The sequence below is a fragment of the Meles meles genome, chromosome 6 (genome assembly GCF_922984935.1).
Source record: "Meles meles chromosome 6, mMelMel3.1 paternal haplotype, whole genome shotgun sequence".
Lineage (NCBI taxonomy): Eukaryota > Metazoa > Chordata > Mammalia > Carnivora > Mustelidae > Meles > Meles meles.
Window position 1 is genome coordinate 44,671,195 of NC_060071.1, and position 26,898 is coordinate 44,698,092.

Below are 26,898 nucleotides of genomic sequence, written 5' to 3' on the forward strand. Positions count from 1 at the left end.
AATTATGTGCCTAATTAAAATTAAGAAATTAGAACACAGTTAAAAGGAATAATATTTTGCTCACAGCTAATTTCATTAAAGTATTAATGAACAGGACTCTTTTTATGGCCAGAGGGCAACCACTTTCTACAGAGTACTTCCATGCTAGCTAATTTATTCATGCATGAAAAACAATCCAATGAGAAATGAGGGAGCTGGGAACTGCTGGTCCTAATTAAAATATTTAAAACACCATGTCTATTTTCTTCCATCTAGCCAAATACCTAAGCTTGAGCCAGCATGGTGCCAATTAACATGGAAAAAGCAAACACAAACACCCACGGTTTCTGATTAAAGTGCACATTATTGTACCATGCAATATATTGTTCAGCACATATATGTAAATGTTTAATTAACCCATGTCTAAATCTCAGCAACCTTCAAAAATCGATACTTTATTTCTAAACAAGTGGCAATCTGTGTGGAGGAGACACTTACTTATTTATCACAGTGTTTTATTCAAACGTAATTTGAAGTAGTCCTGTGCTAGACGTGCTAAAGTGTTTCTTAAGGGAAAGAGCAGGGAGGAGTTCTTTGCTTGGCAGACTTCTCTTCAGATGGCAGCAAGATTGTTAGTTGCCAAAGACTTGTGAAAGGAGCTAGGTTAGCCTCAGGTGATATGCAATTTTTCATTAATAATGCAAGGGGGAGTCTGGACCTAAACCCATTTGTCAGCCTGGACAGCAATGACAATAACAACACACACACACACACACACACACACACACACACACACACACACACATCCCTTTTCTCTTTGTTAACTAAAACCGACTGTCAGAACAAATTCCAGAGACATCCCTGCCTTGGGAGCATGTTGGAGAGAAATGTCTGAAACTCTGAGAAGGTGAAGATTTGAAAACCTCACAAATATCAACTGGAACTTTACCAGTATGTTAAAAACAATCATAAAAAGAAAATTAACATTTTCATAGCTGCTCTGGTTTATAACCATGTTCACTCCAGTTATGTCTGTCTTAATCCTGTGTTGTTGGAAGAGCTAGGCTGAGCAAGGGAAATCAAAGCTGAGGGCAGTAAAGTGACTTGGGGGTAGGTCATGCAGAGTACATGCTGAGCCAGAACTTAAACCCATGTGCTTCAAACCCCAAATCATTTTACTACATACCACACTGATTTTGAACCGTTATTAATTTTCTGTTCACATGAGAGATATCATCCTAAGAAACTAAATTACTACCCAGTTAACTATTAAAAATCATTTGTAGTTTGGTTATCTTGGAAGGGACTGGGCAGGTGAGGATATATTAAACAACTTTTCCTCCCACTAGCATTTCTCACCATGTTTCAACAACTAAAATCCAGAAATTTCAGGCTAAGACCTTAGAAGCAATTTTGTCCACAGGGTTTCAAACTATTTGTAGCAACAGAATCATTTTTTCAAACATAATCTTTCATGAAACACAAATGTACCGACACAGGTAAAAGCAGAACCGTTTAACAGAGGGGTTAATCTCACTCCCCAAGCTGGCAACTGAGGCACCACCCCAGAATCTGCCTTCTAAAAACTAGTGTGTTTATCAAATCCTTCATCAAACAGCTGGAGGAACTGTGGTCCAGAGAGGTGAGGCCACCAGTTAAGCCCTTGTGCAATATAAGAGACCTAAAATTTGCCTAACAAAACCTTGACCCATTTGCCCAGTGCTCTTTCCCCAGTACCATGGACCCAAATGGAAACAACAGACTATAATTAATGCATGGAAAGTTACAATGCCAAACAGAGACAGGAGTGTTCATGCAAAATTACCAGCAACAATAGGAGAATGCAGGGCCAGGAGGCAGGTTGGCCTGGTGCACAAAGCAAGAGGTGAGGTTGGAAACAAGAGGCTTAAGAGAGAAACCTGTCTCCAGCCTATAACTATAGGCTCTTCATTTTACTTCCCTGGCTCCAGATTCCTCAACTGAAAATGGGTTTAATATCTCACAGAATTGTTTTAAGAGCCAAATAAGAATCGATAAATATACCATTACATAACTACTTTATCACATTGCATTGCAATTGCTTCCTTGTCTATTTCTGCCACTAGACCCTCTCATTCCAAGATAATGCCTATGTCTTACTATCTCTTTATTCTCATTGCCTACCCAGAAAAGATGTTCAATTAGCATTAGACGGTGTTATTGAATTTGTAATGGTAGCAATAATGGCTAATCTACACGAAGCATTCATTATGTGTTAGGCATTGACACTAAGCATTTATTATTTAATCCTCATAACAACGCTATACAACTGATATTGTCTTCAACGCACACCTGAAAACCCGAGACACAAAAAAGTGATTTGCTTGTCTAGGTTTCTAGAATTAGTACGTTGTGGAGAAAAGATTCACATTGAGATTGTCAAACCGAGCTCTTAATCAATATATACTTCAAAAGCAGTAAAACGTGGTAACAAACTGAGAGTTATTAGCTAGGGAATAAGACAAATGTCACAGATGGAAAAGCATGTGAAACATACCACGCATCCACTGAAAAACATGAAATGCAAATTCCAGAAAGAGTTTTGTCCTCAATGACTGCTCTAACAAGCAGAGGTTAGGGATAATTAGAGGACATCTCTAATATCTAAGAATGATGTTGTGGATGCCATGTCTCTGATTCAATGTATCCAAAAGAGAAACACTCTCAAATAAGCAGCAGCCAAAGGAAGAGAAGAATCAGAAGGAGTGGGGAGGAAGGAGTAAACACAAGGACATGGTCCACCATGCACCAGGGATTATCCCGGTAATCAAAAACCTCACTGTTCTCATTTATAAACATATGTACACACACACTGTGCTAAACAGTGCAATAGATGTATCTGGTCACAGCGCAGACTGATGAGAGTCAACAGAAGATGGCACTAGTCCTCTCTCATACTGAATCACTGTTTTAAACTGTAAACAGAGCTGGAAAGGGTTTATGGAAACTTATTAGTGATAGAGCCATAGTTGATCATGAAAGAAAGTTAGACTCACTTGTTTCATCCCAGACATTTTCAGGGACTTCCTTTTTGGGCAATTATATTCAGATTATGGTCAGAAACTGAATAATGGGCTGGCTGGATCACCAGCCGAACCCTATGTAATAGTCTTCATGAGATTTTGGCATTTAATTGGTAATTAGCAACTGCATTCATGTACACAGTCTCTCACTGAAGACAAAATGGGTTATATGTTCCTGGGTTGCTAATTTGCAGCTGGCACTGACTGAGCCCTGGTGATTACAGTTTTCCAATTATTAAGACTTCAAGGAAAGACCTAATATCTCTTTACTTTGTCCCCTACAACTTACCTATATCCTACCAAATTTCTCAGTTCCTTAGAATCCAAATTTAATTAAATGCATTTTCTTATAATGTCCTAACATGTAAGTTAGTATTTCAAACATCTGGCACTTACTCAAAAAAAAAAAAAAAAAAGCCAGTATTAGATAACTAGATTTTTCAAAAATGTTGGTTTGTTTGTTTTTAATTCTCTCTCCATAAGCAAGTATGGTTTTTGAAATTTTCACTTTTAAGGGAAAAAAAAAGCAACAAAGCAGATCTCCAAGATAGAGTTTGCATTTTTATGCATCTTTAGCCAGACAAACATTAGTCCTTCCCCAGAACTGGAGCAGCTATTCTGAAGAATGTAAATTTGCTGTTTTCTTAATATGCAGATAGGCTGTTGTCACAGATCCCCATAGTAATGAACAACTTCTCAATATTTAATAAGCCTGGCATTCCTGTCCCCAGGCGGAGAGCACAGACGGTTGGTAGCCAGCTACTAACTGACCATTAAAATACAGAATCTCTCTTTAAAATGTGCTTCACAAATAGGTTATATCACCTGCAGTGGGCAGTGAGTGCTGTCCTCTGCCGGGAGGTGGCCTATTCTCCCTGCCTGAAAAGATCTGGCAGGAGCAAAAGCAAAGTTAGCCTGCTCAATATTCAAACAGGGGCTACAACACAATCTTATTTGTGGCAGGGCTTTTAAAAAGGGGTGGGAGCCCATCAACAGCCCTACTTTTTGCAGTGTTTTAGGAAGAGAACCACCAAACAAATAGAAATTAGGAAATGAGCCATGAGGTTGTTTTTTTTTTTTTTAAACATAAAAGAATGGAACTGTTCTGGAACTCTGTTTTTTGGGGTTTTTTCATGCTTGCTTGTACACAAGAGTGGTTTGTGCTGCCTCTGGTGTGCTGTGTGAGTATAAATATATTGTAACAATAATGCTCACTAATTAGACAAAGAAGCCATTAATTTAGAATAATAGTATTCAAACTTTTTCAAAGTGGCTTTTTTTAATTCAAGGAGTAAAACTAGTGTCTTTATGATTACATGTAAATTCAGAAAATCATTAATACAATTAGATCATTTTGTGAATAACGGAAAAGCTAATATAACGAGTTCTCCTTGCTCTCTTATTGACCATTAAGAGAATATGTTTGACTGTAACTATAATTTCAGGTTAACACAAATATTCCCACAATCACATTAAGCTACAGAGTTTTAAAATTCTTGAGTAGGCCTACTACAACTCTTAACCATCACTTCCTAAGACGTGATTGCTTTTTCTTCTTCATCAACAGCAATAGGAGTTACTGTGTTTTTAGGACCACTTTCCACGAGGAAATGAGAATTTTTTCTTCATCATTTCAGGAAAATTGTTGCATGCATAATAGTGGGGGGAAATGAAAAAGAGGTGAAAGATAAAGATGTGGATGATAGGTGGCTTCCTAGCAGATAACCGGCTCTTATAACCATCCTCCAACAGTACCCTAATCCACATCCCCAGGAAAACTAAAAATGGCCCTTGGGCTACTTTTCAGAAGCACTAATTCTAAAAGGATTTACAGTCATGTGCTGCTGAGCAGCAAAAGGAGCAAACCTGTTCTATGTTTTGTCAGGAGACAAAACCAGGACCAGGGGTAAATACTACAGTGAGGCAAATTCAGGGCCTTAGTGAGAACTTCCCAGCAGAGGCATACAGTGATGAAATGAATAGGGTAACTTATAAGGTAGAGGCTCTCAAATAGAGGCTGAAAGACTCTTCCATGGATGCTTTAACAGCATTGTCAAGAAAAAATGTAGTGTATTTTTTCTCAAAACCTCACATGAAATCTGGGAGGAATGCAGTTTAAAAACAACTGCTATAAAAAATACTCCAAAATTATGTGGGAGATCATACTGACCCAAGCTTTCTATACCGGGAAACACATGGCAAGAGATAATTAACATGTAGAACTTGAATATATATACAGATTCAAATATCCCAAAAAATGTCATGAGGAAGTAAAGCACCACAAGAATTTCCAGACTTCACATATGCTAATAGTACTTACACATCTCAGGGAGTGAGCTGTAACTTAGCCTGCCTCACCCACTCAAGACACCTGCCAAAACACAAGAGAGTTCGAAATATGATATTGTTACTGAGATAACTGAGATAACTTGACTCTACTCTGTAACTTGTAAAAGTAATAAATTTTTAAAAAATATTCACAATTTTAAGTACCTTATCAATAATGATCAATTCCTTAGGTCATACCTCACAACTGACCACTATACATCAGAGCATTGTAACCCTGAGCTTAAGAACCTGGATGACTGAAGTGGTACCCTTACCCACCCAAAGCACCAGAGCTAATTCTACACGATAGATAATGCTAAAATAAAGTGAATGTTTTAATTAGCTTATACAACTGTTTTGAAATACCCAAATGCTTAGGATTTTATGTATAAAAGCAAACAGTAGTCAATTTCTCTGTTTAGTCAGAGGTTTAGGCATCATCCAAAAAGTAACCTAATGAAATTTTATTGTCCCTCCTTCGAAATTATTTCAAAATATTCAATATTGTGATCAACAGTTTAAGCTTATCTATGTGGTAGAATTTAAAACAATGAAGTATTTCTTAAAGAACTTTTTTGAGTATTTATGATTCACCAGACATGGCTGTGAATGTTTTATAAGAATTAGCTCATTTAGAAACCCATGATGTGGCTATTGTTGCTACTACCCCCTTTTTATGGATGTGGAAACTGAGGCTTAGTGAAGCTAAGTAGCTTATTGAGCTCTATACAATAGCGAAGCTGTAGAGCTGGGATTTGAACCCAGGCAAATCTGACCCCACAGCTCACAAGCTTAACCTTTATACTAGGCAAGAAGCCAGAAAAATCCTACTGTCCAGAAGGATACTAAAAAGGTAGTTCACAAAAGAACTATTCTCAAGCTGTTATATGAGCTTCTCATCTCTGTTCTATGTTGTCAGTGAGCGACAAAAGAAAAGAAAAAGACATAAATAAAGAATGGAGTTGAGGAATTGGAGGAAGGGGTATGGCTAAGCTACTTTTCTTGCAAAAGGCAAAAATGTCAAGAATTCTGATTACTTCACCCAAAGGTCAAAAGAGAATTTTTTTTTTCTTTTGAGAAGATAAAGATGAAATGTGTTGGATCACCCTGGGGCTAACGAATAATTAGAAACACCCCTCCACAGCTAATTGATGAGTCCAGGGGCACTAGCTCCCTGCTGGACTCAATGCAGTGCTAGGGAGCCTCCTGGAGGGCCAGCCTTGAGCAAAACACACAGGAGACCTGTGGCTCAGCAGCAGGTACTGTTGTCTGCCTTATGACAACTATAGCAATAATATCACTGACAAAATATCTAGAGTTGTTTAAAATTATAAAACATCCCAGCCATCATAGAGCTGGATCCTCACAACCAACTTGTTCACCTGGTTTACAGATGAGGAAATGGAGACACACAGAAGTTATTAAGTGCCATACTCAAAGCTTCTCGGCTGCTTAAAGGCAGAGTTGGGACTTAGATAGGATGTCAGAGCACCTTCCTCTCAGCACACCCCTTGATAGCAGATGTTACTCATTCACTAGATGGGTAGTAGAGCCCCAGGAACAGTGTGTAGGATATGCCCTGGGCTCACATGTTAGCTCTACCATTGACTAGTTGCTGGATGACCCTTCGCAAGTTACTTAACTTCCCTAAGACTCTGTTTTCCAAGCTATAAAATGGGAACCATAATAGTACCTGCCTCATAAGATTTTTATGGTAATTAACTGAAATTGAAGGCGTTAATGTATAAAAAGAGAAAGCAAAGTGGCTAGCAATACTAAGCATTCAGTAAGTGTTAGTTTTTATCATTAATCATCCATCCATTTAATAAACTTTTCTCACATGGTTATTCTGCACCAGGCCTGTGTGCTTGGGCCTGATGATATGTGATAAACAGGTATGATATGTGATAAACCCTGCTGTGCAGTTTCTCACATTCCTTGGGAGACCAACACAAAGAGAGATTTGTAAGATAAGGAAGAAGTACAGTGGCAAGTTATGATACAGGATATCATGCAGGCACATAAAATGGCTTTTTATTTAAAACAACCACAGCAAGATGCTTGAAGAGAGTTTATAAAATAGCAATTTTTAATGCCAAGAATGATGCTACAAATTGAAACGCAGCTCCAAATTAAATATCAATGTCATAATACTTCATAAAAACAAACAACTCTGAGATTTAGAATTAAAGACTTGGTTTAAATCCCAATTCCATAACCTACCAACTATGTGATTTTAAACAAATAATTGAACTTCTCTGGACCTCAATTTATTCATCCCTAAAATTGATATATAATAACAATGTATTTCACTACACCGTTATATAGATGAAATGATGTATGTGAAAGTGTTTTATAAATTTAAAAATGTCACTATAATTATTGCTAATTATAGGGAATGAGGAAGATACAGAAGTGGAGGAAAATGAGGAAGAAGGGGAGGGAGTTAAAGCTCAAGCACTTGCTGTGGTATCTGGATAGCCACAAAGAGCAGAACTCCTGTCATGCTCCCAGAGTCTGAGGTGTGCACAAAAGATGATTTTTTTGTTTGTTTGTTTGTTTGTTTTTAATTTTTTATTTATTTCTTATTTTTTTATAAACATATAATGTATTTTTATCTCCAGGAGTACAGGTCTGTGAATCGCCAGGTTTACACACTTCACAGCACTCACCATAGCACATACCCTCCCCAATGTCCATAACCCCCTCCCCCTCTCCCAACCCCCCAGCAACCCTCAGTTTGTTTTGTGAAATTAAGAGTCACTTATGGTTTGTCTCTCTCCCAATCCCATCTTGTTTCATTTATTCTTCTCCTATCCCCCAACCCCCCATGTTGCATCTCCATGTCCTCATATCAGGGAGATCATATGATAGTTGTCTTTCTCCGATTGACTTATTTCACTAAGCATGATACCCTCTAGTTCCATCCACGTTGTCGCAAATGGCAAGATTTCATTTTTTTTGATGGCTGCATAGTATTCCAGTGTGTATATATACCACTTCTTCTTTATCCATTCATCTGTTGATGGACATCTAGGTTCTTTCCATAGTTTGGCTATTGTAGACATTGCTGCTATAAACATTCGGGTGCACGTGCCCCTTCGGATCACTACGTTTGTATCTTTAGTGTAAATACCCAGTAGTGCAATTGCTGGGTCATAGGGTAGTTCTATTTTCAACATTTTGAGGAACCTCCATGCTGTTTTCCAGAGTGGTTGCACCAGCTTGCATTCCCACCAACAGTGGAGGAGGGTTCCCCTTTCTCCGCATCCTCGCCAGCATCTGTCATTTCCTGACTTGTTAATTTTAGCCATTCTGACTGGTGTGAGGTGATATCTCATTGTGGTTTTCATTTGTATTTCCCTGATGCCGAGTGATGTGGAGCACTTTTTCATGTGTCTGTGGGCCATCTGGATGTCTTCTTTGCAGAAATGTCTGTTCATGTCCTCTGCCCATTTCTTGATTGGATTGTTTGTTCTTTGGGTGTTGAGTTTGCTAAGTTCCTTATAGATTTTGGATACTAGCCCTTTATCTGATATGTCGTTTGCAAATATCTTCTCCCATTCTGTCAGTTGTCTTTTGGTTTTGTTCACTGTTTCCTTTGCTGTGCAAAAGCTTTTGATCTTGATGAAGTCCCAATAGTTCATTTTTGCCCTTGCTTCCCTTGCCTTTGCTGATGTTCCTAGGAAGATGTTGCTGCGGCTGAGGTCGAAGAGGTTGCTGCCTGCATTCTCCTCAAGGATTTTGATGGATTCCTTTCTCACATTGAGGTCCTTCATCCATTTCGAGTCTGTTTTCGTGTGTGGTGTAAGGAAGTGGTCCAATTTCATTTTTCTGCATGTGGCTGTCCAATTTTCCCAACACCATTTATTGAAGAGGCTGTCTTTTTTCCATTGGACATTCTTTCCTGCTTTGTCGAAGATTAGTTGACCATAGAGTTGAGGGTCGATTTCTGGGCTCTCTATTCTGTTCCATTGATCTATGTGTCTGTTTTTCTGCCAGTGCCATGCTGTCTTGATGATGACAGCTTTGTAATAGAGCTTGAAGTCCAGAATTGTGATGCCACCAACTTTGGCTTTCTTTTTCAATATTCCTTTGGCTATTCAAGGTCTTTTCTGGTTCCATATAAATTTTAGGATTATTTGTTCCATTTCTTTGAAAAAAATGGATGAATTTTGATAGGGATTGCATTAAATGTGTAGATTGCTTTAGGTAGCATAGACATTTTCACAATATTTATAAAGATGATGTTTTTAATTGATTAGGGCAGGCAAAGATTTTGCCAAAATTTTAAATCTACACAACTAGTTAGTTTCCTCCCTTTCTCCTTACTTCAGGTCCTAAGTACTCTTCTGAGATCTGACCATCTTTACTTGGGGAAACCACACTACTGGCCTGTGAGTATTTGGAACTAGATACTGCAACCTGCCTCCATCTTGGGACCCCTTTTGTCCCATTGCTCAATTCCTAGTTGCAGAGAATGCTACTACTGGATCTAGGTAGGTAGAAACTGATGGGTTGCCTATCCCAAGCCATCTGCAGAATGTTTCTCTTCACTACAATTCTTCCAGAGGCCCAGCCAAGCAACACTGAATTGAGCCATAAGAGGTGAAGTCAATTAGCCAAGTAGAGAAGGACAGTGAATGACACCTGTAGATGGCAAAACCTGGGGGAAATTACAGTGTCATAACAAGTCTGGGGATAGAGAGAATGATGAACAGAGCGAGGCATACAAAGGAGATGGAAAGAGTATGGAAGTGAAGGGCCACATGTGCCAGATGAAGGAGTTTAGGTTTTATTATGGTGAGTGTGGAAGACCCATGGGACATACAAAGAGAGGAACATGACTTGTCTGAAGAAGTCACTCTGGCCATCGAGCAGAAGAGAACAGAGTAGAAGCTAGGTGACTAGTGGTGGCAAGGCCACTTACTTAAAAGGTCCATAATGAGAGCACAGACTCTATATCAGTGTGCCTGGCTAGGAAGGGCAAGATTCAAGAGCTATTTAAAGGGCAAAATAAATAGGATTTGGAGACTTGTTGGTTGTAGGAGAGTGAAGCAAGAAGCACAATCAACAGATGCTCCTTTGAGTGACTGGATTAATGGACTATAGTTTCCTCAAAGTAGTCAATTTCAGTGAAAATAGTATCTCCTTATACTGAAAACAAGATTTCTTATTTTTATTATAAATCTCATTTGATACTTCCATGAATTTGGAGTTCATGGATAAGATAATATATCTCTTCTTTATGGATGGTGGCTGAGCCTCAGAAAGATGAATGCTTGCCTCAGTTCCTACAGACAGGTAGAAGATAGAAGAATTAGCATTAGCCCCATTAATTTAGGGCTGACAAATAAGCTTCAACTTGTATGTCAATTGGTAATAACTATGTGAAGCACTATGTTTAGATTCTGATATTGAGACTGGCCTTGGAAAGCTAGATATTATGACAAATCCCCAACACATGTCATGACACCAGGAAAGGGTGGTGTGTCAGGTGTTTACCAGCCCTGCATCAGAATTTGCTGACTCATTAGAAATGGATAGAACAAGAAGACAGATTGGCTGGGATCTAGCAAAGAGTTGCTAAAATACGACCTTACTGGGTACAGATCATATGTTGTACCAACTGACAAAAACTGATACCAGCAAGATTGTAAGGTGTCCCAAACATGCCTAAGTCCTTCCACTCTCATCCTCATTCATCACTCTCAAATGGGAGGCTCCCTTTTTCCAGATGACCACAATCCTGTTCCAACATTTCTATTTCCAAAAGTGTATCCCCATTACCATATCTTCCCTGAAGTTTTAAGCAATGCAACATTTTCTTTATGCTCATCAGAAGACCTTTTCCTAGGAAGCAATAAAGAAGAGTAGAAAGAACAGAGACTGGATTTGAGAAGTTCTGTTTTCTATTTAAAAAAAGAGAGTATTAATACCCCAATATCAGAGGTGTTGAAAGGATTAAAGACTATATAGACCTGCATGGCATATAGCAATCATTCTATAAAAGCTTTAAAATTCTTAATTATACAATAAACTGATGGGATGAAGGGAGGGAGTACTTTGGTCAAACAAGCTTTGGGTGCTCTTAAAGTCCTATCACTGCCTAGGGATAGTCTTTCAGTCTCAGGTGAAAAATGTTTCCATAATCTAATGGCTGCTCCATTTATTTCAGACAAAATGAATCCAAATTATTTATAAGTGGTGCTTAATGTTCAAAGTCAAAGATCGAAATAAAAATTTTTCCTAAGTCCAACTGTTATACTCGAAGTCTACTCAAGCACCTCAACAAAATCAGTGATAAAAGCTCCTTCCAACCTAAAATTCCATGAGTCGGTAATTTTTTTTTCTCAAGAAGGCAAAACATTCTCATGAGCAACATGCAGAAGCAGGAGACTGAGCCTAACAGGAGTTAAGAGTGCAGACTGCAATCAAACAGATATGAGTTTGAATTCCAGTTTTTTTATTCACTTGCTATATGGACTTGGGAAAGTTACTCGATTGCTCACAGCCTCAGTTTTCTCATCCATAAAATAGGTAATGACTACTTTAGAGGGTTTGATCAAACTAGAATGAGGTAATGTATGTAAAGCACTTTTAGCAAAGTGATGCATAGTAGGTACTACAAATTGTAGTTATTTTATGTAGATGGATTAAAACAATATAAAAAATGATGAAGTCTACCAACACACTGATTAGCATCAGTCGACATGACCTTGCCTTTCCCATGCAGTTTCCCATTATAATACTTTCTGTCTTCCCAGAATAACAAGTGTAAACTATAGATTTTGAAAAATCTATTTATTCTTCTTGAAAGAATAAATTCTACCCATCAATCTATATTTTTGATAATGTATATAATAAATATCAAAGGGATGAACAAAAATTCAGACTGAGTTGGCTCAAACATCTTGGTATTGTGTAAGTATCACTGAGAGTTACTTTATAATATTTTTTAAATTATTTACAAGGGTCATCATTTTCCATATAAAAAACAAATTAAAGTTCTCCTTTGACACTGTAAAATCCCATCAGTCACAGGAATTAAGAAACCAATAAAACCACTATTTTTCAAGCTCTTGGTACATACCTAGCACAGTTCTAGGCATGGAGTGGATAGAAGAAAAGTGTAAAATATGGCTCCAAAGTATAATTTATCACCTCATTAAGGAGATGTGATTGGACAAAGGGATTCCATTCAAAACCATAATCACGAGACCATAATCAAGGTTCAGTAACCAGAGCTTACCCCACAACCAGATGGGTGAGACAGCATAGAGCTAATATTTGGAAAAAACTGGGTTTTCCAGTCCTTATCAGAAATGCCCAGTTAAGTAAGGAGTCCTTTTGAGAAGAAATGAAGCCACATCCTGAAAGCCTCAGGCAGCTGACCATAGCTGAAGAGAACATTAACCAATGTCCCTTGCACTATTTATCATTGTCCCTATTTTTACAGACAAACGAGAGGAATTATTTGTTCCCATACAGAATCCAATTACTAAAACCCTTCCCTTCCACTATCACAACCACCACACACACATAACACGCACATGACAGACTCAAATCACAGCTCCAGAATTATTCTTTACTGTGACTCTATGATTCAGCAATACCATATGTGGGATTCTTGTTACAACCCACTTTTTCTTGAGAAGCCATTGCTATACTCCTAAGCAGGAAGCAGTTTCCCCTACCCCACCCATTCTGTTATCAGAAAATCTGTTGGACAACTTCCTCCTTCAGAACAAAAGGGCTTCCAGGATGTTGCACAAGCTCTTCTCTGTGGGTTTGAAATTATACACAGCAGTGCCAAAGGTAAGACATTTCTAGAGATTTTTTTTCTTTATTACAGTTTTGGGTTTTATTTTATTTTATTTTTTTTCTGCTCCCTCTCCCTCTTGTGGTATATATTTGTGGCCTACAGCAATCACTTTAGACTTTTTAGACACGTCCAGATAGAGATAGACGACACAAGTGATCTACTTATCTTCCTTTCCCATCACCAATAAAAGTGACAGCCCGCCTAATTAGGCCTAATAAAGCAGCCGCAGAAAGAGTGGCGCAGCGGCGATCTAAAGAGAGATGGCGCTGACCCGGAGATACAGGTGCTGCCTTAAGGCATTGCTGCTATTACTTTATCTCCAATACATTACAGCTCTGCTCATGCCATATTCAAATGCAAGTAGCATGTTTTTCTCCTCAATTCTTAGATCAAGAACAAAAAAAAATCCCATCTAATCAAAAAAGGCACTGACAATTTTTCAGCCCCACATTAAAAGCAGAGTCATTCAGAACAGTGCACTCCATATTCTATTTTATAATATCACTTTAAGCTATTGCTTTGAATCTCAGACATTTCTTTGTTAAGAAGGAAAATCAAAAATTCATCAGAAGAAGTTCTTTCTTCCCCCTCTCTTTTTTTTTCTTCCAGGGCTAGCATGGGGTTTGGAGCTGGAACCAACATTTGTAGAAGTTAGGGGTCCTTAAGCAATTATTGGCGATGAGAGTTTGACACGCTTGAGAGTTGTCAACAACTGACTTTAAACAAAGTGGAAGGAAAGAGAAATAAACGGTGCTCTCAGCAAAATTAATATACAGGCCTGCAAATTAATGATGTCGTGTATTTTTTAAACAAGGGAAAAATATCTGAACTTTGCATGAAACAGCATTTTAAGTACATCTTTGCAAAAATTATCAGATTGTCAAAGGGCATCAAAGTGAATTGAGTCTAAAACTATTCATAATATTTCCACATATGCTAAATGCAAAATTTATCTTACTTTGTTCTCCTGTTCGGTAGCAATTATTTAAAGCTATTAGAAAGGGGGAAATGTCCTTGATCTGAAGTGCCAGTGCTTGTTCCACAGTAGTTATTATAAGAACACAACCCCCTACTTTGCACTTATGTGCACACACACACATGCACACACACTCCCACACGTAATCCACTCCTTACTACTGACCAGATGCTACTCAGCTCTGTGCATTCTATCTCACTTTTTTTAAAACTTATTCCTGCAAATGAACTATCTATTCACATGGATTTGGTTGCTACATGTATGCAAATAAGTTTCTCTAATCTCTACTTCCAACTATTAGTTCTAACACTCTTCTGTATCCAAAATGAACACATGATCTTCTTTCCACCCCTACCCAATCGGAACCCCCGTAAAACATTCCTCCCCTCCAACATTTCCCTATTTCCAGAGGTGGGCATAGCTCTCTGTTGATAAGTCATAATTTAACCTAACTCCTTTTTCTCCTCTCTGCTAAGATGAGGGTGATGTCATAATCACAGCCATCACCAGGAGGGCCTGCCAGCTGTTCTGCAGGATGACATAAATGGTTACATATAGTGGTTAATTTAATTACCTAACAATTCTGAGGACTAGACATATTTTGTCCTCATGTTTTAACCAGTGACGGAACTCTGAGAAATAATGTAATTTGTATAAGGCTGTACAACCAATTAGTGGCAGAATGGAATTCATGCCTGCTGACTATCATAGCAAATCTGTAAAAAAAAAAAAAAAAAAAAAAAAAGAGGGGGTTCCCTTGGAATTGGTGGTCTGTTGTCTCATTTCATTGTATGCACCTCACAATTATGCATACCAATCACTTCTCTGAATACTGGAATCGGCCCCTAGTCAAGTTTTTCATCTCTAGTATCCATCCAAATCTATCATATCATAAGATCAATCCCTATTTCACCACATACAAGGTTCCTGGATCTGTCCCCCTATCAGCTTGATAACACTGGGAGAATTCTCTTACCCAACTTGTGTCCCAATTTCCTATTCTACAAAAGGGGGTTTATGATGTGCTCACCTTGGAGTCTTCTGGTCAGGATCAATGAATCTGCATGGAAAGGGTCTGGCACAGTACCTACCATCCAGCGGGCCTTACTAGCAATTTCTTTTGTTACCGTTATTCCTTTCTGTCATATCATGCCTTATAATTCCTTGGAAGCACCGCTTCAGAGGCCTCTTGAGAGGTCAATTGTCAAAGCAGGGAAAGACTGGGCTTAGAATTCCACAGATGTCACCTGGATTTTGGTTTGCCATTTATTATCTTGTGATGTTGGACATATCATTGACCTCTCTAGTCCTTGGCTTTATCAAATGTAAAATAGGTATGATATCACTGAATGCTCAGTGCTAGTGTAAGTTTTAAATGTGATCATAGAGAGCTCCAGCACTATGTCTGACATACAAACCTTCTCATTTAACCAGAAACAGAAGAAATTATTGTAACATTTACTGTTTTATGTGCCAGGCATGAGCTAATAAGTTCACATACATTCTCTGGACTAACCCTCCAAACAATCCTATGAGGTCACTACCAATATCTCTTTTTTTAGATTGAGGCTTAGAGTGATCATGTAACTTCTCTCAATTACACAGCTAGTTAGTGGCTGAGATTTTAACCTAAGGTGCCTCTCTCCAGAAACTATACTCTAAATCTTCGTAGATAATTATAGTTCCTGTTTCCTCCCTCTAGGAAGACTTCATTGACTAACAGTCGCATTCCATTCCTCATCGACCAGGAACATACACACACACATTTAGTCACATGATATTCAATAATAGGAAAAACTAAACCACACCTAAAGAAATGAGAACTGTGTTTGCTTTTGGGAAGAGCTCAGGGATTCACTGGGAAGGACACAAAAGAATTTTGGGGATGATTGAAGTTCTGTGTATCTTAATTTAAGTGCTGGTCACACAGATGTCAAAATTTATCAAATTGCATACTTTAGATTTATGCATTTTAATATATATAAACTACACTTCAATTTAAAGAGATAAAATATATAAAATTAACAAGTGTCAAGCAGACAGTGCATGGCGCTATTTATTTCAGACGTTCAATAACTATTTAATAACAATGTAACAATGCCCACCAAATGCTAAACACTGTGGTTGGGGATGGAAATAGCATGGTGGTTAATCATTACTATCATTTATGTGGTATCCATAACTCTTACTGTTTAGTAGGGTGGCTGGACACAAAATGGTAACTTACCAACAGAAAGTGGACACTAAAAGAGCTGAAGCTGAAATCCTGCTGTGTCCATGGGCAGGTAGTAAGGAGTAAAAGACACACCATGGGAATGGCTCCATCAGAAAGGCAGAAACTAGAATGAAAGGACAATCATAGGAAAGAGAGGGGAGTACAGGTAAGCCTTAGGAATAGAAAGGAAGAAGGAGTATGCCCTGAAAGGCTAGTAGAGCACACCATTGTGTGCCAGTGATGGCCTACAAAAGGTCCCTGAGTAAGTACAAGGGTCCCATTACAGAGCAGGCACCCATTTACCCAAACCATAGGACAAGGTAAGGCCTTGGCAATAAGAGTGGTCCAAGCACCAGGGTGGGGTAGATTAACCTAGTGCTGGCTGATGCTGGGTGGAACCAGGAGTCCAGGCTCACCTCCTCTGTTCAGGACTATTCCCAGAAGCAGGAGCAGGGAATGACAAAGGACTCCAAGCATGGGGAGAGAAGACATATGGGGTCAAGGCAAAGCAGATCCCAACATAGACATTTTGTAGGCTTTGCGAGTAAACAGCTGATCTGCAAGAAGAGCCACTCGCCAATAACATGTATACTCAGATTAACCATGGAATTCCATGGGAATGGTAGTACGTCTCTGGACTTGCATAGGGTTCCTGACATATGTGTTCCGTTCAAACTAAAAACAGTCACTTGAAACTCAGATGGAACTAGGTTTAAAATCAGCTCTGACACTTACTATCTGACTGACCTTGTGGGTCTTAGGGTTCTCCTCAGTAAAATGGGGATAATAATGGTACCTGCTATTTAAGTCTATTAAGAAGATTCATTGAGGTTGTAAAATTCATAACAGTGACTGACACATAAGAAGAGTCCAATAATGTAAAGAGCTGTTACTAAGAGATGAGTGACAACTCAAGGCAGAGGAGCCAGCACACAATGGGATGTGCTTTAGTTTCATGCAAAACATAAATGGTAAAAACACTGGGGTGGTTACTCATTATTTTATTCATGCCCTCTATATAATATGGTCAATAGGAGAATTTCCATTCCATAATAATAAAAGGTGGTGTATTCTGCATTCTAACAGTAGAAATCTCTAGCCTACAAAATTTCCAAATTTATCAGAATCATTGTCTGTAATGACAGACTCAAGCCCTAGAAAATTCTAATGTACCTGATCCTGACCATAATTTCTTAGTGTCCTTCACTGCAATCTCACTATTCTTTGTGACTCAGTAATATATTTTGGTAGCAAAACAATAAGAATCCCATCTCTTGATCATTCCAGAAATCTCCATCATATGAAGGAGACAATTATAGATGGCTCATATTTTCAGCATCAGTTGATATTAGTTTAACATGACTTAGTTATTCATCAGCTCTGATTTCTGTCAGCCAGAAAATTCTGAGGAAGATGGGAAACCAAGCTTGAATATATAAAATAGCTTTGTTTAATTTGTGGTGATAATGCTATTTCAGACGGTCCATTACCAAAATATATCCCTGAGCCTCAAACTAAGAGTTGGTGGCCTACCCATTCCTTCTTAAGAATAGTCAACGGAAATTAGTTTACCAAGTGATTTCAAATTTCTCAAGCTTCCACATTAACCTTTTTACATTTCTTCTATAATTTCACAACTATAGTAAAATGTAATAACTAAGGGTTCTATTACCCCTCCCAAGTCTGTTTCAATTATGAAACAATATGAAAAAAAGAAATGTTGGACTACACAATAAGAGGTCACCTTATACACTGCATATATGTTGGGCACACTGTCTTCTCTTACACACAGTGGATAGAGCTCTGCACACAAGAAGTGTCTATAAAAGCAGCTGAACAGGGGGAGGAGTCAAGATGGCGGAGAAGTAGCAGCCTGAGACTACATCAGGTAGCGGGAGATCAGCTCGATAGCTTATCTAAACATTGCAAACACCTACAAATCCAACGGGAGAGCGAGAGAAGAAGAACAACAACTCTAGAAACAGAAAATCAACCACTTTCTGAAAGGTAGGACTGGCGGAGAAGTGAATCTAAAACGACGGGAAGATAGACCGCGGGGGGAGGGGCCGGCTCCCGGCAAGCGGCGGAGCAACGGAGCACAAAATCAGGACTTTTAAAAGTCTGTTCCACTGAGGGACATTGCTCCAGAGGCTAAACCAGGGTGAAGCCCACGCGGGGTCAGCGTGGCCCCAGGCCCCGCAGGGTCACAGAAGGATCGGGGGTGTCAGAGTGTCAGAGAGCTCGCAGGTATTAGAACGGAGAAGCCGGCTGCAGAGACAGAGCCGAGGACTGAACTCTCAGCTCGGGGTTACCTTGAACCGGTCGCGGGCTGGGTGAGCTCGGAGCGCGGCTGGAGGCTGGGGATACGGGAGTGATTGGGTGCTGTCCTCTGGGGGCGCACTGAGGAGTGGGGCCCCAGGCTCTCGGCTCCTCCGGGCCGGAGACTAGGAGGCCGCCATTTTCATTCCCGTCCTCCGGAACTCTACGGAAAGCGTTCAGGGAACAGAAGCTCCCAAAAGCGAATCCGAGCCGATTACTTAGTCCGGCCGCCGGTAAGGGTGGTGCAATCCCGCCTCAGGCAAAGACACTTGAGAGTCACTACAACAGGCCCCTCCCCCAGAAGATCAACAAAATATCCAGCCAGGACGAAGTTCATCTATCAAGGAGAAAGCAGGTTCATTCCTAAGACAGTAGAGCAATTCCAGAGGAGGAGAAAGCAAAGCACGGAACTCATGGCTTTCTCCCTATGATTCTTTAGTCTTGCGGCTACTTCAATTTTTTTTTTCTTTTTTCAATTTTTCTCCTTTTTTCTTTTTTCTTCTTCTGCTAAATTTTTTTAAAACTTTTACCCTTTTCTTTTTTAACGTTTTTTGACTAGTTCATATAAATATATATATTTTTTTCTTTCTTTTTTATATTTTTTTTATTTGTTTTATTTTTTAAATTTTTTTTTTCCTTTTTTTTTTTCTTTTTTTTTTTCAGAACCTGTTTTTATCCCCTTTCTCCCCCCCACAATTAGGGGTCTCTTCTGATTTGGTTACAGCGCATTTTTCTGGGGTCTTTGCCACCCTTTTAGTAGTTTATTTGCTCCTTCATATCCTCTTATCTGGACAAAATGACAAGGCGGAAAAAATCACCACAAACAAAAGAACAAGAGACAGTACCGAAGGCTAGGGACCTAATCAACACAGACATTGGTAATATGTCAGATCAAGAGTTCAGAATGATGATTCTGAACATTCTAGCCGGGCTCGAAAAAGGCATGGAAGATATTAGAGAAACCCTCTCTGGAGATATTAAAGCCCTTTCTGGAGAAATTAAAGAACTAAAATCTAACCAAGTTGAAATTAAAAAAGCTATTAATGAGGTGCAATCAAAAATGGAGGCTCTCACTGCTAGGATAAATGAGGCAGAAGAAAGAATTAGTGATATAGAAGACCAAATGACAGAGAATAAGGAAGCCGAGCAAAAGAGGGACAAACAGCTACTGGACCATGAGGGGAGAATTCGAGAGATAAGTGACACCATAAGACAAAACAACATTAGAATAATTGGGATTCCAGAAGAAGAAGAAACAGAGGGGAGCAGAAGGTCTATTGGAGAGAATCATTGGAGAGAATTTCCCTAATATGGCAAAGGGAACAAGCATCAAAATCCAGGAGATGCAGAGAACCCCCCTCAAAGTCAACAAGAATAGGTCCACACCCCGTCACCTAATAGTAAAATTTACAAGTCTTAGTGACAAAGAGAAAATCCTGAAAGCAGCCCGAGAAAAGAAGTCTGTAACATACAATGGTAAAAATATTAGATTGGCGGCAGACTTATCCACAGAGACCTGGCAGGCCAGAAAGAGCTGGCATGATATATTCAGAGCACTAAACGAGAAAAACATGCAGCCAAGAATACTCTATCCAGCTAGGCTATCATTGAAAATAGAAGGAGAGATAAAAAGCTTCCAGGACAAACAAAAACTGAAAGAATTTGCAAACACCAAACCAGCTCTACAGGAAATATTGAAAGGGTCCTCTAAGCAAAGAGAGAGCCTAAAAGTAGTAGATCAGAAAGGTACAGAGACAATATACAGTAACAGTCACCTTACAGGCTAATAATGGCACTAAATTCATATCTCTCAATAGTTACCCTGAATGTTAATGGGCTAAATGCCCCAATCAAAAGACACAGGGTATCAGAATGGATAAAAAAACAAAATCCATCAGTATGTTGCCTACAAGAAACTCATTTTAGACGCGAAGACACCTCCAGATTTAAAGTGAGGGGGTGGAAAACAATTTACCATGCTAATGGGCATCAGAAGAAAGCTGGGGTGGCAATCCTTATATCAGATCAATTAGATTTCAAGCCAAAGACTGTAATAAGAGATGAGGAAGGACACTATATCCTACTCAAAGGGTCTGTCCAACAAGAAGATCTAACAATTTTCAATATCTATGCCCCTAACGTGGGAGCAGCCAACTATATAAACCAATTAATAACAAAATCAAAGAAACACATCAATAATAATACAATAATAGTAGGGGACTTTAACACTCCCCTCACTGAAATGGACAGATCATCCAAGCAAAAGATCAACAAGGAAATAAAGGCCTTAAATGACACACTGGACCAGATGGACATCACAGATATATTCAGAACATTTCATCCCAAAGCAACAGAATACACATTCTTCTCTAGTGCACATGGAACCTTCTCCAGAATAGATCACATCCTGGGTCACAAATCAGGTCTCAACTGGTATCAAAAGATTAGGATTATTCCCTGCATATTTTCAGACCACAATGCTCTGAAGCTAGAACTCAATCACAAGAGGAAAGCGGGAAAGAACCCAAATACATGGAGACTAAACAGCATCCTTCTAAAGAATGAATGGGTCAACCAGGAAATTAAAGAAGAATTGAAAAAATTCATGGAAACAAATGATAATGAAAACACAACAGTTCAAAATCTGTGGGACACAGCAAAGGCAGTCCTGAGAGGAAAATATATAGCGGTACAAGCCTTTCTCAAGAAACAAGAAAGGTCTCAAGTACACAACCTAACCCTACACGTAAAGGAGCTGGAGAAAGAACAAGAAAGAAACCCTAAACCCAGCAGGAGAAGAGAAATCATAAAGATCAGAGCAGAAATCAATGAAATAGAAACCAAAAAAAACAATAGAAAAAATCAATGAAACTAGGAGCTGGTTTTTTGAAAGAATCAATAAGATTGATAAACCCCTGGCCAGACTCATCAAAAAGAAAAGAGAAAGGACCCAAATCAATAAAATCATGAATGAAAGAGGAGAGATCACAACTAACACCAAAGAAATACAGACAATTATAAGAACATACTATGAGCAACTCTACGCCAACAAATTGGACAATCTGGAAGAAATGGATGCATTCCTAGAGACATATAAACTACCACAACTGAACCAGGAAGAAATAGAAAACCTGAACAGGCCCATAACCAGTAAGGAGATTGAAACAGTCATCAAAAATCTCCAAACAAACAAAAGCCCAGGGCCAGACGGCTTCCCAGGGGAATTCTATCAAACATTTAAAGAAGAACTCATTCCTATTCTCCTGAAACTGTTCCAAAAAATAGAAATGGAAGGAAAACTTCCAAACTCATTTTATGAGGCCAGCATCACCTTGATCCCAAAACCAGACAAGGATCCCACCAAAAAAGAGAACTACAGACCAATATCCTTGATGAACACAGACACAAAAATTCTCGCCAAAATACTAGCCAATAGGATTCAACAGTACATTAAAAGGATTATTCACCACGATCAAGTGGGATTTATTCCAGGGCTGCAGGGTTGGTTCAACATCCGCAAATCAATCAATGTGATAGAACACATTAATAAAAGAAAGAACAAGAACCATATGATACTCTCAATAGATGCTGAAAAAAGCATTTGACAAAGTACAGCATCCCTTCCTGATCAAAACTCTTCAGAGTGTGGGGATAGAGGGCACATACCTCAATATTATCAAAGCCATTTATGAAAAACCCACCGCAAATATCATTCTCAATGGAGAAAAACTGAAAGCTTTTCCATTAAGGTCAGGAACACGGCAGGGATGTCCATTATCACCACTGCTATTCAACATAGTACTAGAAGTCCTAGCCTCAGCAATCAGACAACAAAAAGAAATTAAAGGCATCCAAATTGGTAAAGAAGAAGTCAAACTATCACTCTTCGCAGATGATATGATACTATATGTGGAAAACCCAAAAGACTCCACTCCAAAACTGCTAGAACTTGTCCAGGAATTCAGTAAAGTGTCAGGATATAAAATCAATGCACAGAAATCAGTTGCATTTCTGTACACCGACAACAAGACTGAAGAAAGAGAAATTAAGGAGTCAATCCCATTTATAATTGTACCCAAAACTATAAGATACCTAGGAATAAACCTAACCAAAGAGACTAAGAATCTATACACAGAAAATTATAAAGTACTCATGAAAGAAATTGAGGAAGACACAAAAAAATGGAAAAATGTTCCATGCTCCTGGATTGGAAGAATAAATATTGTGAAAATGTCCATGCTACCTAAAGCAATCTACACATTTAATGCAATCCCTATCAAAATACCATCCATTTTTTTCAAAGAAATGGAACAAATAATCCTAAAATTTATATGGAACCAGAAAAGACCTCGAATAGCCAAAGGAATATTGAAAAAGAAAGCCAAAGTTGGTGGCATCACAATTCCGGACTTCAAGCTCTATTACAAAGCTGTCATCATCAAGACAGCATGGTACTGGCACAAAAACAGACACATAGATCAGTGGAACAGAATAGAGAGCCCAGAAATCGACCCTCAACTCTATGGTCAACTAATCTTCGACAAAGCAGGAAAGAATGTCCAATGGAAAAAAGACAGCCTCTTCAATAAATGGTGCTGGGAAAATTGGACAGCCACACGCAGAAAAATGAAATTGGACCACTTCCTTACACCACACACGAAAATAGACTCCAAATGGATGAAGGACCTCAATGTGAGAAAGGAATCCATCAAAATCCTTGAGGAGAATGCAGGCAGCAACCTCTTCGACCTCAGCCGTAGCAACATCTTCCTAGGAACAACGGCAAAGGCAAGGGAAGCAAGGGCAAAAATGAACTATTGGGATTTCATCAAGATCAAAAGCTTTTGCACAGCAAAGGAAACAGTTAACAAAACCAAAAGACAACTGACAGAATGCGAGAAGATATTTGCAAACGACATATCAGATAAAGGGCTAGTATCCAAAATCTATAAGGAACTTAGCAAACTCAACACCCAAAGAACAAACAATCCAATCAAGAAATGGGCAGAGGACATGAACAGACATTTCTGCAAAGAAGACATCCAGATGGCCAACAGACACATGAAAAAGTGCTCCACGTCACTCGGCATCAGGGAAATACAAATCAAAACCACAATGAGATATCACCTCACACCAGTCAGAATGGCTAAAATTAACAAGTCAGGAAATGACAGATGCTGGAGAGGATGCGGAGAAAGGGGAACCCTCCTCCACTGTTGGTGGGAATGCAAGCTGGTGCAACCACTCTGGAAAACAGCATGGAGGTTCCTCAAAATGTTGAAAATAGAACTACCCTATGACCCAGCAATTGCACTACTGGGTATTTACCCTAAAGATACAAACATAGTGATCTGAAGGGGCACGTGTACCCGAATGTTTATAGCAGCAATGTCTACAATAGCCAAACTATGGAAAGAACCTAGATGTCCATCAACAGATGAATGGATAAAGAAGAGGTGGTATATATACACAATGGAATACTATGCAGCCATCAAAAGAAATGAAATCATGCCATTTGCGATGACGTGGATGGAACTAGAGCGTATCATGCTTAGTGAAATAAGTCAATCGGAGAAAGACAACTATCATATGATCTCCCTGATATGAGGACATGGAGAAGCAACATGGGGAGTAGGGGGATAGGAGAAGAATAAATGAAACAAGATGGCATTGGGAGGGAGACAAACCATAAATGACTCTTAATCTCACAAAACAAACTGGGGGTTGCTGGGGGGAGGTGGGATTGGGAGAGGGGGAGGGGGCTATGGACATTGGGGAGGGTAAGTGCTATCGTGAGTGCTGTGAAGTGTGTAAACCTGGCGATTCACAGACCTGTACCCCTGGGGATAAAAATACATTATATGTTTATTAAAAAAAAAAATTTGGAAGGGGAGGCGAACCATAAGAGACTATGGACTCTGAAAAACAACCTGAGGGTTTTGAAGGGTCAGGGGTGGGAGGTTGGGGGAACAGGTGGTGGGTAATGGGGAGGGCACATTTTGCATGGAGCACTGGGTGTTGTGCAAAAAGAATGAATACTGTTATGCTGAAAAATAAATAAAATGGGAAAAAAAAAAGCAGTTGAACAATAAAAATAATGGGTTGTACAGCACAAACAGAAAGCACTAAAATTATAATTGTCATACTGAATAAAAAAGAGGCAGGGCTTCCCTTGTGGCTGTTGGAAGTCCTGTATGGATGAATGTTAAGTCAGAATATTAGAATTAATTATTTTCTCATCTTTTTCTGCCCCCCCATTCCCTTCTATTGGCTTAACATCTTTTCAATACCTCAATGACTCAAAGGTCAAATGATCCCTTCCCAGATATACTTCCAGCCTCCACAATAAAGTTTCTAAACACACATGTCATACGAAGAGTCAAATAAACTCACTGTCTTATTTAGTCTGATGACCTTAGCCAGAAGCAATTAGAGAACTATTTTAGTATTTGGTTTACTTCATGTGTGAGCATGCTTTGAGTTCTGAAAATCTCTTTGTCATAACTCTGGGAAGAACTCTTCAGGCCACTCAGAGGCTTAACTTGCAAATGGTAGCCTTGGCTACCCAAAATGTACATGACCAACCTGGTTGAAGGACTAATACAGTAAGTAGTATTGCCTTTTGTTACTGGTTGGATTCTATTGTGAGTGGCAACTGGCTTTTGCATTTCCCACACTTGGCGCTCTGCTCCTTCTTTTCAATATCCCCTTTTAGGTAACTGATCAACAACCCAAATGCAAAGAAATACCTTTGCTAACAAAACACATGTGGCCATCGTTGGCTCAGCATTGCTCTATCTCACGATCAACTGGTAAAAAAAACTAAACTAAAGCCTTTAACCGTTAATGAAATAAAATAATGTACTTTCCTGTATAAGCCCACCTCTCCTTCCAAGGAATGTACACATAATCACACACACAAAAGTGACATTTTTCATCATCCTTTTAATAAGAGATCATGAAAACTATGGCAAGAAAACAAAAACAAAAACAACTTCATCTGTAAAGAGACAGAGGAACTCTAGACAAGCCTTACTTATTTTGAAGGCCATGTATTTAGACATCCCAGGTTCCAGAACTGTTCAGTGAACCCCAGAACAACATGGGAAATAGGCAGTCCTGGGGTTTAATTCATTGAGGGATTTTACATTGAGAAGACCTTCCATATCAGAAGGAACAGGTTTCATCCAGCGGATCTTGCCCCCCTCCCTCACCTTGCAACACCAGTATCACTTCATACCAGAGGGGGGAAAAACTGCTTTTTAAATACTGAATTTTTCAGTCACTGCCAAGGTCAACCAGTCAGCCGTGAACCACATTTGTTGCTGCCATCTTATGCAGATCTCAAACTATGCTGCTTGCCAAGAAGCATCTCCAGGGCAATAGCAAAGCTGCAGTAACTATCCTGAGCTGAGATTCTAGGCATGCAAGCCAGGAATGCAGGAACAATTGCTTCTTTCAGTGTAGGTGTCAGTATTCAACCTCCTAGTGACATATCTCAATGACACCTCAAACCCCTACATTCTAAGTCCTTACCCCTCACTACAAAGTTCCAACTTGCTTTGTGAAGCTAATCATCATCATCACTAACAATTAACTTAATAGTTACTACATGCCAGGCACAGTTCTAAATGAGTTTATATCCATTACTATCACTACTACCACCAATAATAATAGCTAATACTTAGATAGCATGTATTATTTGTCAGGCACTGCCTCAAGAATTGTATATGTGTTGGGGCACCTGGGTGGTACAGTCAGTTAAATGTCCTGGGATCGAGCCACGCGTTGGGCTATCTACTCAGTGGGGAACCTGCTTCTCCCTCTCTCACTCCTCCTGCTTGTGCTCTCCCTCTGTCAAATAAATAAATAAAATCTTAAAAAAAAAAAAAAGAATTGTATATGTGTAATCCTCACAATATCCCTAAGAAATAGGTACTATTATTGTCCCTATTTCACAGATGAGGAAACTGCAGCACAGAGTGGTTAAGGAACTTACCTGAGGATACATCTAGCAAATGGAAGAGTTGACTTTCTAACATAGGCTACCTAGCTCTAGAGCCTGCTGTCTGCACATGCCCTCAAATCTCACAGGAAAGACAGACCTATAACAACAAATCAAAAGTCCTGGTTCCTTTAGAGAGGAACTCCAAAAGAGCTTCTGAGACCTGGTGCATCTTCTTAGAGAAAGTGA